Raw genomic sequence first — 11855 nt, 5'->3', positions numbered from 1 at the left:
TTTTTTTAATGATTTTGATTATTCCACATTGTTCTCCTACTCTATCCAGGATCTCCTACACAGATCCCCCCTCCCAGTGGTTGACACAGTTGTAGCCAGGCACCATCTAGTTCCTCTGGTTTCATGAGGATTACATGGTCTACCTGTCCCTTGGACTAATTGTTTCCATGAACTTTTGGTTTACTTCATTCTTTGCTCTGGACAAGGAGAGACCCATCACTGCATCTAGATGGCCACTTGCCAGCTTTTAAGATCCCAGTCACTACTCACCAAAGTAGGATGTGGAACAATGTTTTTGTGTAATATGTTATGCCAATCAAGCTTGATGTCCCCCACGACCATGGTCCCGAGCCCACAGGTCCAACTACTCACTACCTCCAGGTAGCTGGCTGTGTCCAAGAAGTCACCACAACCTTAAAAGAGACAATCTTTTTCTCTGAGGTCTGGCAGGTGCAATATATCTATTCCCAGAGAGTCTTTCCACTATAGTCAAACAGATACAAGATGTGATAGCTTATACCCAAAGGGTCTTGATGCACAATATTATTGAGAAATCTACAATGGACTCCCAGAAACAGACATGATTAAGGAATCTATTTTACTAAACAGGTTACTGGAAAAAACCTGTCCTGCCACTATATTGTGACCATCTTGTAATAAATGGAAGAGCATATATCCTTAACCATTCATAAAATCCCACTTAAGTATTATCTACCCATCCTTGCTAAATACCCGCTTTTAGATAATCCACCTTTGTCTCCCCTGATTCTTTTAGCCCATTATGATTTTGTAATTTTTTACTTCCTGCTCTGACTATATAAAAATGCATTATTCCTCATTGCTGGCAAAGCAACCATCTTCATTCTGTGAATCTGGCCATCTTCCCTGTCCGGACTGTCTCTATCCCTCAATAAACCTCTTTTGCTCTTACTCAGGCAGACTCCATGATGTTGCTCTATGATGGGATTTAAAAAAAATTGTTTTGTTTCAAAAAAAAAAAGAGAGAGAGAGAGAGAGGTGTTGAAGTCCTAACCTGTGGTACCCAAAAGCATGATCTTATTTGGAAACAGGGTCTTTGAAGGTATTATCAGTTGATTCAAGGTCATACCAGAATAGGTTAGGTTCTAATACCATCAGAGGAGTGTCTTATAAAATGAAGAATATTCACAGAGAGTTAGAAAGAAGGATAGTAAGGTGTCTGCAGAGGCAGATGCAAGCCAAGGAATGTCAAGAAATGTGGGGAAGCCACCAGAAGCTAGAAGAGTGGATGGAATAGATTTTTCTCTCAGAGCTCTCAAAAGGAATCAACATGACATCTAGGGTCAACTGGTTTTTGATAAGTATGGCAAGACCATTACATGGGAAAAGAATATTCTTTTGACAAATGGTGCAAGAACAACTGGATATCCATATGCAAAATAATGAAGTTGGAGTCCCATTTCCACCCTATATAAAAATTAATCCAAAATGAATCAAAGACCAAAATGAATCAAAGATGTAAGAGCTAAACCATAAAACTCTGAAAAGAAAACATAGGTGTCAATCTCTGTGGCCATGGATTAGACAACAGTTTCTTAGACAGGACCAAAAGCACAAGCAACTAAAGGAATACACACAATGTGAACTTCATCAAAATTAAAAACTTTTGTATGTCAAAGGGAACTATCGAGAAAGTGAAAAGATAATGCACTGGATGAGAGAAAATTATGTATGTGATAGGGACTTGTATATAAAATACATAGATAGAGAGTTCTTGCAGTTCTACAATAGAAAGGCAAATAATCTGATTAAAACATGAACAAAAGAAAAAAAGGGGTGGGGGAATCAACATGGCTGATATCCTGATATGGACTTTACATTAACGGTAACAACCTGCGACACACTGACGACAATTTAGCTTGCTGAAAGTGAAGATGACTTGAAGCACTTACTGATGAAGATTGAAGACTAAAGTCTATTGGATTACTTCTCAATATAAAGAAAATAAAAATCCTCACAACTGGACCTATAAGCAGCATCACGATAAATGGAGAAAAGATTGAAGTTGTCAAAGACTTCACATTGCTTGGTTCTACAACCAATGCCAGTGGAAGCAGCAGTCAGGACATCAGACGACATATAGCACTGGGCAAATTGGCTGCAAAGGACGTCTTTCAAGTGCTGAGGTGCAAAGATGTCTCCTTGAGGACTAAGGTGGGCCTGACACAAGCCAAGGTATTTTCAATCGCCTCATATGCATGTGAGAGCTGGACAATGAATAAGGAAGACCGAAGAAGGATTGATGCTTTTGAGTTGTGGTGCTAGCAAAGAATGTCAAAGTACCATGGACTGCTAAAAGAACTAACAAATCTGTCCTGGAGGAAGTGCAGCCAGAATACTCTTTGGAAGCAAGAATGGCCAGACTTTATCTCACTTACTTTGGTCATGTTGTAAGAAGGGACCATTCCCTGGAGAAGGATAACATGCCTGGTAAGATGGAGGGTCGACGAAAAAGGGGAAGATCCTCAACGAGATGGGTTGACACAGTGGCTGCTGTGATGGGCTCAAGTATAGCAAGGATAGTGAAGCTTGTGCAGGACCTGGTTGTTTTGTTCTGCTGTGCATAGGGTTGCTATGAGTCAGAGACAACTCGACAGCATCTAAAAACAACAATATCCTGAGTTGTTTCTGTTACTTCCAAGTTGATCCTAATCCTGATTTCTAACCTGTTACTTCCCTAATAAATCTCATAGTCGTGAATGTGGTCTGTGAGTTCTGTGTGGCCATTACAAAGAATACCTTAACCCAGCCAGGAAGTAGAGAGTGTTGTGAGGGGACAGCTGGTGTCAAAATTGGTAAAAAGGTTGGAAAGTGGAGGTATGTCTGACTATACCACCTCATAGGAATCAGCCTTGGGCTGATGCTGATGTTGATTCTCCTCTCTCTCCCTGAAGTTAGAGTACCTTTGATTCCACCATTTTGCACTAGAACTCAAGAGCTCTGCTCCAGGAACTTCCTCTAAAATAACTACTCATGAGAAGAGAAATATTTCACAGCTATTTAAGGATGTAGAAGAGCACCGTTGTTGTTAGCTGCCTTTGATCATTGTGATTCATAGGGTTTTCAACAGTAGATTGCCAGGTCTTTCTTCCTTTTCTAGAGGGAATCATTTGAGAAAAGGCTCTGCAAAGAAGAGTAGGCTTTCTGCTACTGTCTTTCTGTCTTAGCCTGGAAGCTAACACCTGTTCAGCATCGTAGCAACACACAACAACAAACCTCCCCTGACAGACAGGTGGTGGCTGCTCACAAGTTACATTGGACAGAAATCAAACTTTTGCAGGGAAGGCAAGGATTCTGTGAATAAACCACTACTGCCCCCAGAATACAGATTGGTATTCTGAGGGAAAACTGTTGGTAGAACAGGGGCAGCAATCCAGAGGAGGACAGCAGCAGCACAAGCTGCGTCCATGGGCAGTGCGCAGATAATCATCAATAGGAGGTAGGCATTTGGAAAAATAGGGCTTTTCTTTGCAGATGCTATCAATCAATGACATAATACCACAGTAGAGTGGGCCTTAATTTCTTCTGAATAGTGCCTTATAAAAAGGGAATCATATACAGGAAGAAGACAGCATGTGAGGTTCCATCTGTAAGGAAAGGAATGCTAAGGATTGCTGGCAGCCACTAGAAACTAGGAGAGAGGCATGGAAGAATTCTTTTCTCAAAGCCCCAGAAGGAACCAAAATGGATGAGACCCTGATTTGGACTTCCAGCCTTCAGAACTGTGAGACAATAAATTCTTGTTTTTTAAAGCCCCATTTGTGGTATTTTGCAGTGGCAGCCTTAGTCAACTAAGACACCATTTGTATACTTTTCTCTGTGCCTTCCTTGTTCATGTCCTTTGTTCAGTGTTCTATTGGGTGAGTCATCTTCTTCTTTACTGACTATATTTGTTTTTTGTAAATTTCAGAATTAACCCTTTCTCTACAATATGAGTTGTATATAATATTCTGAATTTACCAGCTATCTTCTGACTTTGTTCGTTCTTATTATTTTTTATTGTACAGAAATTTAAAATTTTTATGTACACAAATTTATCAACTTTTAAGTTTTATGTCATTCTTAGAAAAGCTTTCTCCACTCTGAGATTATAAATACACCCAGCTTTCTCGCCCAACAACAGCAAAAAAGAGGAGATGGGCAGACAAGACAGCTTGAAAGTCAGCAGCCCAAAGAAGGTTGACAAGTAAAATGAATGGAGCAGCATGCCTATAGTCAAAAAGACAAACCAACTCAAGAAGAGTAGTCTACAACAGAAGGACTGTAGTTCTAATGATATGTGAGAACTCTGCCTCCTCCATTCCCTCATACTTGTTGTTGCTATTGTTAGTTGCCATTGAGTTGATTCTGACTCACGGTAACCCCATGCTTGCAGTATAGAACAGCTCCATAGGGTTTTCAAGGTTATGAAACCTTGAAATCAGAAGCAGACCACCATGCCTGTCTTCCAAGTCTTCTCGGGGTTAAGATTTGAACCTTTCAGCTAATGGTCAAGTGCTTACATAACCATTGGTGCCACCCAGTGACTCCTTCCCCTGGTGCCTAGAGGGAATCATTTGAAAGAATGCGCTAGGAAAAAAAGTAGGCTTTCTTCTAATCATAAGTTGAAGTATAGATAAAACTGTCACATTTGTATTCACCAGTAGGTGAGATCAAGGGATACATGCTACCCAAGTTTTCCTATTATCCTAAAAAAGCATGTACTCGTGTTGTTGTTAGGTGCTGTCAAGTCAGTTCCAACTCGTAGTGACCCTATGTACAACAGAACAAAACACTGCCTGGTCCTGTGCCATCCTTATAATCCTTGCTATGCTTGAGCCCATCATTGCAACGACTGTGTCAGTCCATCTCATTAAGGGTCTTCCCCTTCGTCGTTGTCCCTATACTTTAATAAGCATGATATCCTTCTCCAGGCAATGATCCCTTCTGACAACATGTGCAGTAGGTAAGACAAAGTCTGACCATTCTTGCTTCCAAGGGGGATTCCAGCTGCACTTCTTCAGGGACCAAACTAAAAACTAAACTCCCTGCCACTGAGTCAATTCTGACTCATAGCAACCCCCATTGGGTTTCTGAGGCAGTAAATCTTTATGGAAGCAGATTCCCCCACCTTCCTTCCACAAAGTGGCTAGTGGGTTTGAACTGCCAACCTTCTGGTTAGGAAATGCCTTAGGCATTGTGCCACCAGAACTCCTTTCTTCAAGGACAGAGTTGTTCATTCTTCTGGCAGTCCATGGTATTTTCAGTATTCTTCATTAACGCCACAATTTAAAGGCATCAACTCTTCTTCAGTCTTCCTTATTCATTCTCCAGCTTTCATATACATATGAAGGTATTGAAAATACCATGACTGGGTTAGGCACACCTCAGTCTTTGAAGTGACATCTTTGCTTTTAACACTGTAAAGAGGTCTTTTGCAGCAGATTTTCCCAGTGCAATATGAACTTCTGATTTCCTGACTGCTGCTTCCATGGATGTTGACTGTGGATCCAAGAAAAATGAAATCCTTGATAACTTCAATCTTTTCTCTGTTTATCATGATGTTGTTTATTGGTCCATACACTCACAGAGTCCTCTTATTCAAAACTGTGTGAGAATCTAGGTACAGAATAAATTAACAGTTTGCTAACAATAGTAGATTTTTCTAGAGTCTAAGTTAAAAGTATATTAGTCAGGACTCTCCAGAGAAAAAGACCAACAACATATATATACACACTAAGCAGTCCCTGGATTACAAACATCTGGCTTATGTACAACCCATAGTTATGAACCAACCCCAAAAAGCCTATTACATTAAAAATTCAAAGTACATAATAACAAACAGGTGTTACTTTGTGATGTACATCAAAACATTATTGTTGTTATTATTGTATTATGCTAAAGATGTTTTAGTGTATCTGGAAGTCTTTCTTTAATGTTTTTATGCATAGAAAAATACACTATTATATACTAAGACAAACATTTGACTAACTGACTTTAGATATGAACCACACCTAACTGTTCCAACCTACATACAAATTCAACTTGAAGATAGACATAGAAATGGAACTCATTGGTAATATGGGGATTGTGTGGAGGGTGGTGGGGAGAGAGAGGGAGAAAGAGAGATTGACTTTAAGGAACTGGCTCACATGATTGTGGGAGTTGGTAAGTCCAAAATTTGCAGGCCAGGCAGTTCAGAAATTCCAGCGGGATTTCTATGTTATGGTCTTATGCTCAGGAAACCTGTTTTTTGCACATAAGGCCTTTAACTGATTAGATGAGGCCCACCCACATTATGAAGATTAACCTGCTTTACTTGAAGTCAACTGATTGTAAATGTTAATAACATACAAATACTGCAGTGCAGTGAATTACTTAATATGGCTCTGCTAGCCAAAGTCTTTGTGACACCCCCCAGATGACTGGGTGGAACTGTGCAAATAAATGTAAGCTGCTTGTGGCCCACAAAAAAGACTGGATAGCTTGCTAATAATGTAAATAAGGTACATAGCACCCTTGTGACAATGGAACCATGCAAATAAAGTTTAAGGAAACTTATGTGGGGATAAGAGGGACCAAATTGAGGGTTGGTCAGTTTTACCGTCCGCTAGGCTTAAAATGAGCCATCCCAGAGGTGGAGAGGTGGGGGGAATCTCACTGCCATCAAGAAAGAAAAGTCAGAAGTAGACCACATCTTTTGGACCTGAGATCCCTGCACTGAACCTCCTCAACCCAGAAGACAGAGAGATGGAGATATAACACTTTGCTGAGACAGCAAGAGACAGTGAGAAATGGTGACAAAGAAATGGCAGCAGCAGAGGCAACAGAACCAAGAGACTGGCATGAGACAGAGTGGTGGGACTCCTAGGCAGAAGACTTCCTGGCAGAGTGAGGTGCTTCTCTGGTCATCTATTGGCAGAGCTAAAAGGGCTTTGCAACACTTGCCTGCGCAGGGCAGAAATCAAGGTGCCAGATGGCTGAGAGGATGAGACCAGAGAGAAGCATGCCTGTGGCATGGCTAAGAAGAAGCTGGTTTGATTGAAGAACTGTATACTGAATTGTTTCTGATCCTGAATTGTAACCTGTCCCTTCCCTAATAAACCTCATAATCATGAATATTGTCTGTGAGTTCTATGTGGACATTGCAGTGGATTATCAAACCCAGCAGAGAAGTAGAATGTCATGGGACGAAGGGTTGGTGTCAGAATTGGTAAAAAGGTTGGAGGATGGTGGCATATCTGACCTCCACCTCATAGGAATCAGCCTTGGGCTGTTGATGTTCATCTTGATACTCCATCCCCCTTTGTGAACATAGAAGAGGTCAGATAATACTATGCCCACATTCTTTTTGCAAATACCTTCATAGCAACATCTAGTGTTTGACCAATTAGGCACCATCACCTAGCCACATTGACACATAAAATTAACCATCACAGGTTGTTATTGTTGTTGTTAGGTGCCATTGAATCAGTTTGGACTCAGAGTGATCCTATGTAACATAATGGAACACTGCTCCATCCTGTACCATTATCATTACCATGCTTAAGTCTATCATCTCAGCCACTGTGTCAATCCATCTTACTGAGAGCCTTCCCCTTTTTTGTTGACGCTCTACTTTACCAAGCATGATATCCTTCTCCAGGGATCGGTCCCTTCTGATAACATGACCAAAATACAAAAGACAAAGTCTGGCCATTCTCACTTCTAAGGAGCATTCTGGCTGTACTTCTTCCAAGACAGATTTGTTCATTCTTCTAGCTGTCCATAGTACATTCAATATTCTCCGCCAACACCACAACTCAAATGCATCAGTTCTTCTGTGGTCTTCTTTATTCATTATCCAGCTCTCACATGCATATGAAAATACCATGGTTTGGGTCAGATACACCTTAGTCTTCAAGGTAACATCTTTGCTCTTTAACACTGTAGAGAGGTCTTTGCAGCAGATTTGCCCAGTGCAATACATCATTTGATTTTTTGACTGCTGCTTCCATGGATGTTGATTATGGATCTGAGTAAAATGAAATTTGCTCTTAAACGGACAGTATCTAAAGCAAATGGAAGATATGATGAAATAAAAGAACTGAATGAAAGATTTCAAAGGGCAGCTCAAGAAGACAAAGTAAAGTATTATAATGAAATGTGCAAAGACCTGGAGTTAGAAAAACCAAAGGGAAGAATACCCTCAGCATTTCTCAAGCTGAAAGAACTGAAGAAAAAAGTCAAGCCTTGAGTTGCAATATTGAAGGATTCTATGGGCAACATATTGAATGATGGAAGAAGCATCAAAAGAAGACGAAAGGAATGCCAGAGTCACTGTACCAAAAAGGATTAGTCAACATTCAATGATTTCAGGAGGTAGCATATGATCAAGAACTGAACTGAAGGAAGAAGTCCAAGCTGCACTGAAGGAATTCGGTGACAAACAAGGCCGTAAGAATTGAGAGAATACCCTCTGAAGTGCTTCAGCAAACAGATGCAGCACTGAAGGAACTCACTCGTTTATGCCAAGAAATTTGGAAGACAACTACCAGATCAACCTAATGGGAGAGATTAGAGGTAGAAAAGCTAAAGTAAATATTTTTATTATATTTTATGAGACTGAAAGTGATTTTTATGGAAATCTGAGCTTGATGGTACTTGATGAGCTTGATGCAACTGTGTATATGGTTGCAAATACCCACTAAATCTCCAAATGTAATGGGAACTTTTTAGCACTTAGATTGCTTGGCCTCTCTGGCATCTGATATTGTAAACATTTCCTTCCTTGAAATTTCTCTCCTCCCTTGACTTCTTTTATCCTCTGAGCTTCTCCAACTAATTTGATATTCCATGGCCTGCCTGCTGCAGGTGAAGATGAAGTAGGAAAAAAGAATACATGAGTCTTTGAGGGCTGCTGGGTCCCTTCACCAGACTGAAGAGCAGTGGCATGGATCAGATCAGAGGGGGGCTACACTGATCCCTTAACTTTAGTCACAATTTCATGAGGAACAGGAGACACTCCAGATTCTACACACTCACTTATATTCTCATTTCCTATTGGACTACCTGTTTGCAGATTGGTAGTAAGCCAAAATGAAAGCAACCTTGAACTTGCCCAGCTGGTTGTTCTTGACAGGCTTTGAACCTGGAGTAGCCCATCATGGGTTGGCCTAACTCACTGCTCCTCCTCAGTCTTTTTAGTGGCCTCCTCTTTCCTGTCCTGCGTGTGAGCTGTTGCTGCACAGGGTTCCCTCCATAGCCCTTTTCATACTATACACTTTCCAGGCAATCTTAAAAACCACACAGTGGGTTTTTCATTGGTTAGTTGGTTGGTTGGTTGTGTTCTTCTTGGTTTTAACAAATAGAAATTTATTTTTTCACAGTTTAAGAGGCTAGAAGTCTGAATTCAAGGCACCAGCTCGAGGTGAAAGAGGCTTTGAGTGTTGGCTCTGGGGCAAGTTCCTTGTGTCTTTTCAACTTCGGTTCCTTGGTTCTTTAGTGATCTTCACATGCCATGGTATCTATTTTCCTTCATTTCTGCTTGCTTCTCTGTGTCTAATCTGCTTATTTTATATCTCAGAGATAACTGGCTTAAAACATGCCCTAATCTGGCTTTATTAAAATAATAAAGAAAACTCTATTCCCAAATGGTATTATACCTACAAGTATAACATAAAAAATACAACCACTGCCGTGGAGTCGGATATGACTCACAGCGACCCCTCTTTGGGTTTCTGAGGCAGTGTCACTATGGAAGTGGATTGCCCAACCATCCTTCCAGGGAGTGGCTGGTGGTGCCTTAAACACTATTCCACCAGATTACAACACTTTTTCTGTGTGTGTGTGATTTGGGTGAAGATTTACAGAGCAAATTCACTTTCCATACAGCAGTTCACATACACTTTGTCTCATGACATTGACCACAGTTTACCACAATGCAACAGCTCCACTCCCACTTCCTTCCCACAGTTACCTCTTCCCTGTGTCCATCCCTCCATGTACTCCTCCCCCCTGAGCTGTCTCCCTCTGCATAAGCAGCCCTTCTTTCTCCCATGATTGTTCTCTCCAAGGAGTGTATCTACCTCAGGTAAATGTTCAACTCATATGACTGTCTTTTGTTTGTGGGTTCAATTCCAGATCTGAAGGGCAGCTAGGGGCCACAATCTCAGTGGTTCTACCAGGCTCTATCAGACCAGCAAACCTGGTCCCCCCTCCCTTTTTCTTTTCCCAAATGATTTTGAGTTTTGTTCCACATTGTTCTCCCTCTCTATCCAGGATCTCCTACATAGATCCCTCTCCAAGTGGTTGACAGTGGTAACCAGGCACCATCTAGTTCTTCTGGTCTCATAGTCATATAGATTGCAGATGTCATAGTGTCCCAGTCACTAGGACTAATTGTTTCCATGAATTTTTGGTTTTCTTCATTCTTCTTTGCTCTGGATGAGGAGAGACCCATCATTCAATTTAAATGGCTGCATGCAAGCTTTTAAGATCCCAGTCGCTACTCAACAAAGTAGGAGGTGGAACAATGTTTTGTGTAGTATGTTATGCCAATTGAACTTGACGTCCCCTGTAACTATGGTCCCGAGCCCACAGGTTCAACTACTCGGTCCCTCTGGGTAGCTGGCTGTGACCGAGAAGTGACTACAATGTTGTCCCCTATCAGCTCTACTGTACACCTGGGAATTCAGATCATACAAATAAAGTTATAGGACCACTGTCTGCCAACCCTGTACATGGTCGTGGGTACATTCCCTGCTTCATAGACATACCTACTAGTTCAGCCTGTCTACCCATCTATCCACCCGTATACCCATGTTTGCCTTCACTGACAAAGCAGTACTGTATGTGCAAAAGGGTTCATCTTTGTTGTCTGTACATCCCATGTACCTATTTATGTCTTTCTTTTCCTCAATGCAACCATATTGATCACTCACATTGGGTACATTGCCCTTCTCTTCACCCAAATCAATACCTATCTAACAGTGTTCCCTCCTCTCCCCTCTCATCCCTGGTAACCAACAAAGAAAATTTCCTGCCATAGATAAACCTTCCCTTGACTTTTACAATAAAGGACTAATACAATATTTGTGCTTTTGTGATTGATTTATTTCACTCAGCATGATGTCCTCCAAGTTCATCCACATTATGCAGTGTTTTCCAGATTCTGGGTTATTCTTTAGGGTTGCATAGTATTCCATTGTGTGTATCTGCCATAGTTTGGGTATCCATTCCTCAGTTGATGGACACCTAGGTTGTTTCCATCTTTTGGTGATTGTAAATAGTGCTGCAATGAACATAGGTGTGCATATGAGTGTTCTTGTCATGGCTCTCACTTCTTTAGGATATATACCTAGTAATGGAATGGCTGGGTCAAATGGTATTTCTAATGCCAACTTTTGAAGGAATCGCCATACTGCTTTCCACAGTGGTTGTACCATTTTACAGTCATACCAGCAGTGTATGAGAGTCCCAATCTCTCCACATCTTTGCCAGCATTTGTTGTTTTCTGTCTTGTTGAACTTTGTTACTAGTGCTGGAGCAGGATGGTATCTCATTGTTGTTTTGATTTGCATCTCTCTAATGATTAATGATCATGAGGATTTTTTCATATGTATGTTGGCTGCTTGAATATCCTCCTTGGTGAAGTGTCTATTCATCTCTTCTGCCCACTTTTTAATTGGATTGTTTGTCTTTTTGTTATTGAGCTGTTGGAGTTTTCTATGAATTCTAGAGATAAGTCCCTTGTCAGATATGTCATTGCCAAATATTTTTTCCCAATCTGTAGGTTCTCTTTTGACTCTTTTGAAGAAGTCTTTGGAAGCACATAAAAATTTAATTTTTAGAAGGTC

The sequence above is a fragment of the Orycteropus afer genome, unplaced genomic scaffold (genome assembly GCF_000298275.1).
Source record: "Orycteropus afer afer isolate SDZICR_OR568_19922 unplaced genomic scaffold, OryAfe1.0 scaffold00144, whole genome shotgun sequence".
NCBI classification, from domain to species: domain Eukaryota; kingdom Metazoa; phylum Chordata; class Mammalia; order Tubulidentata; family Orycteropodidae; genus Orycteropus; species Orycteropus afer.
This window is presented reverse-complemented; position numbering follows the sequence as displayed.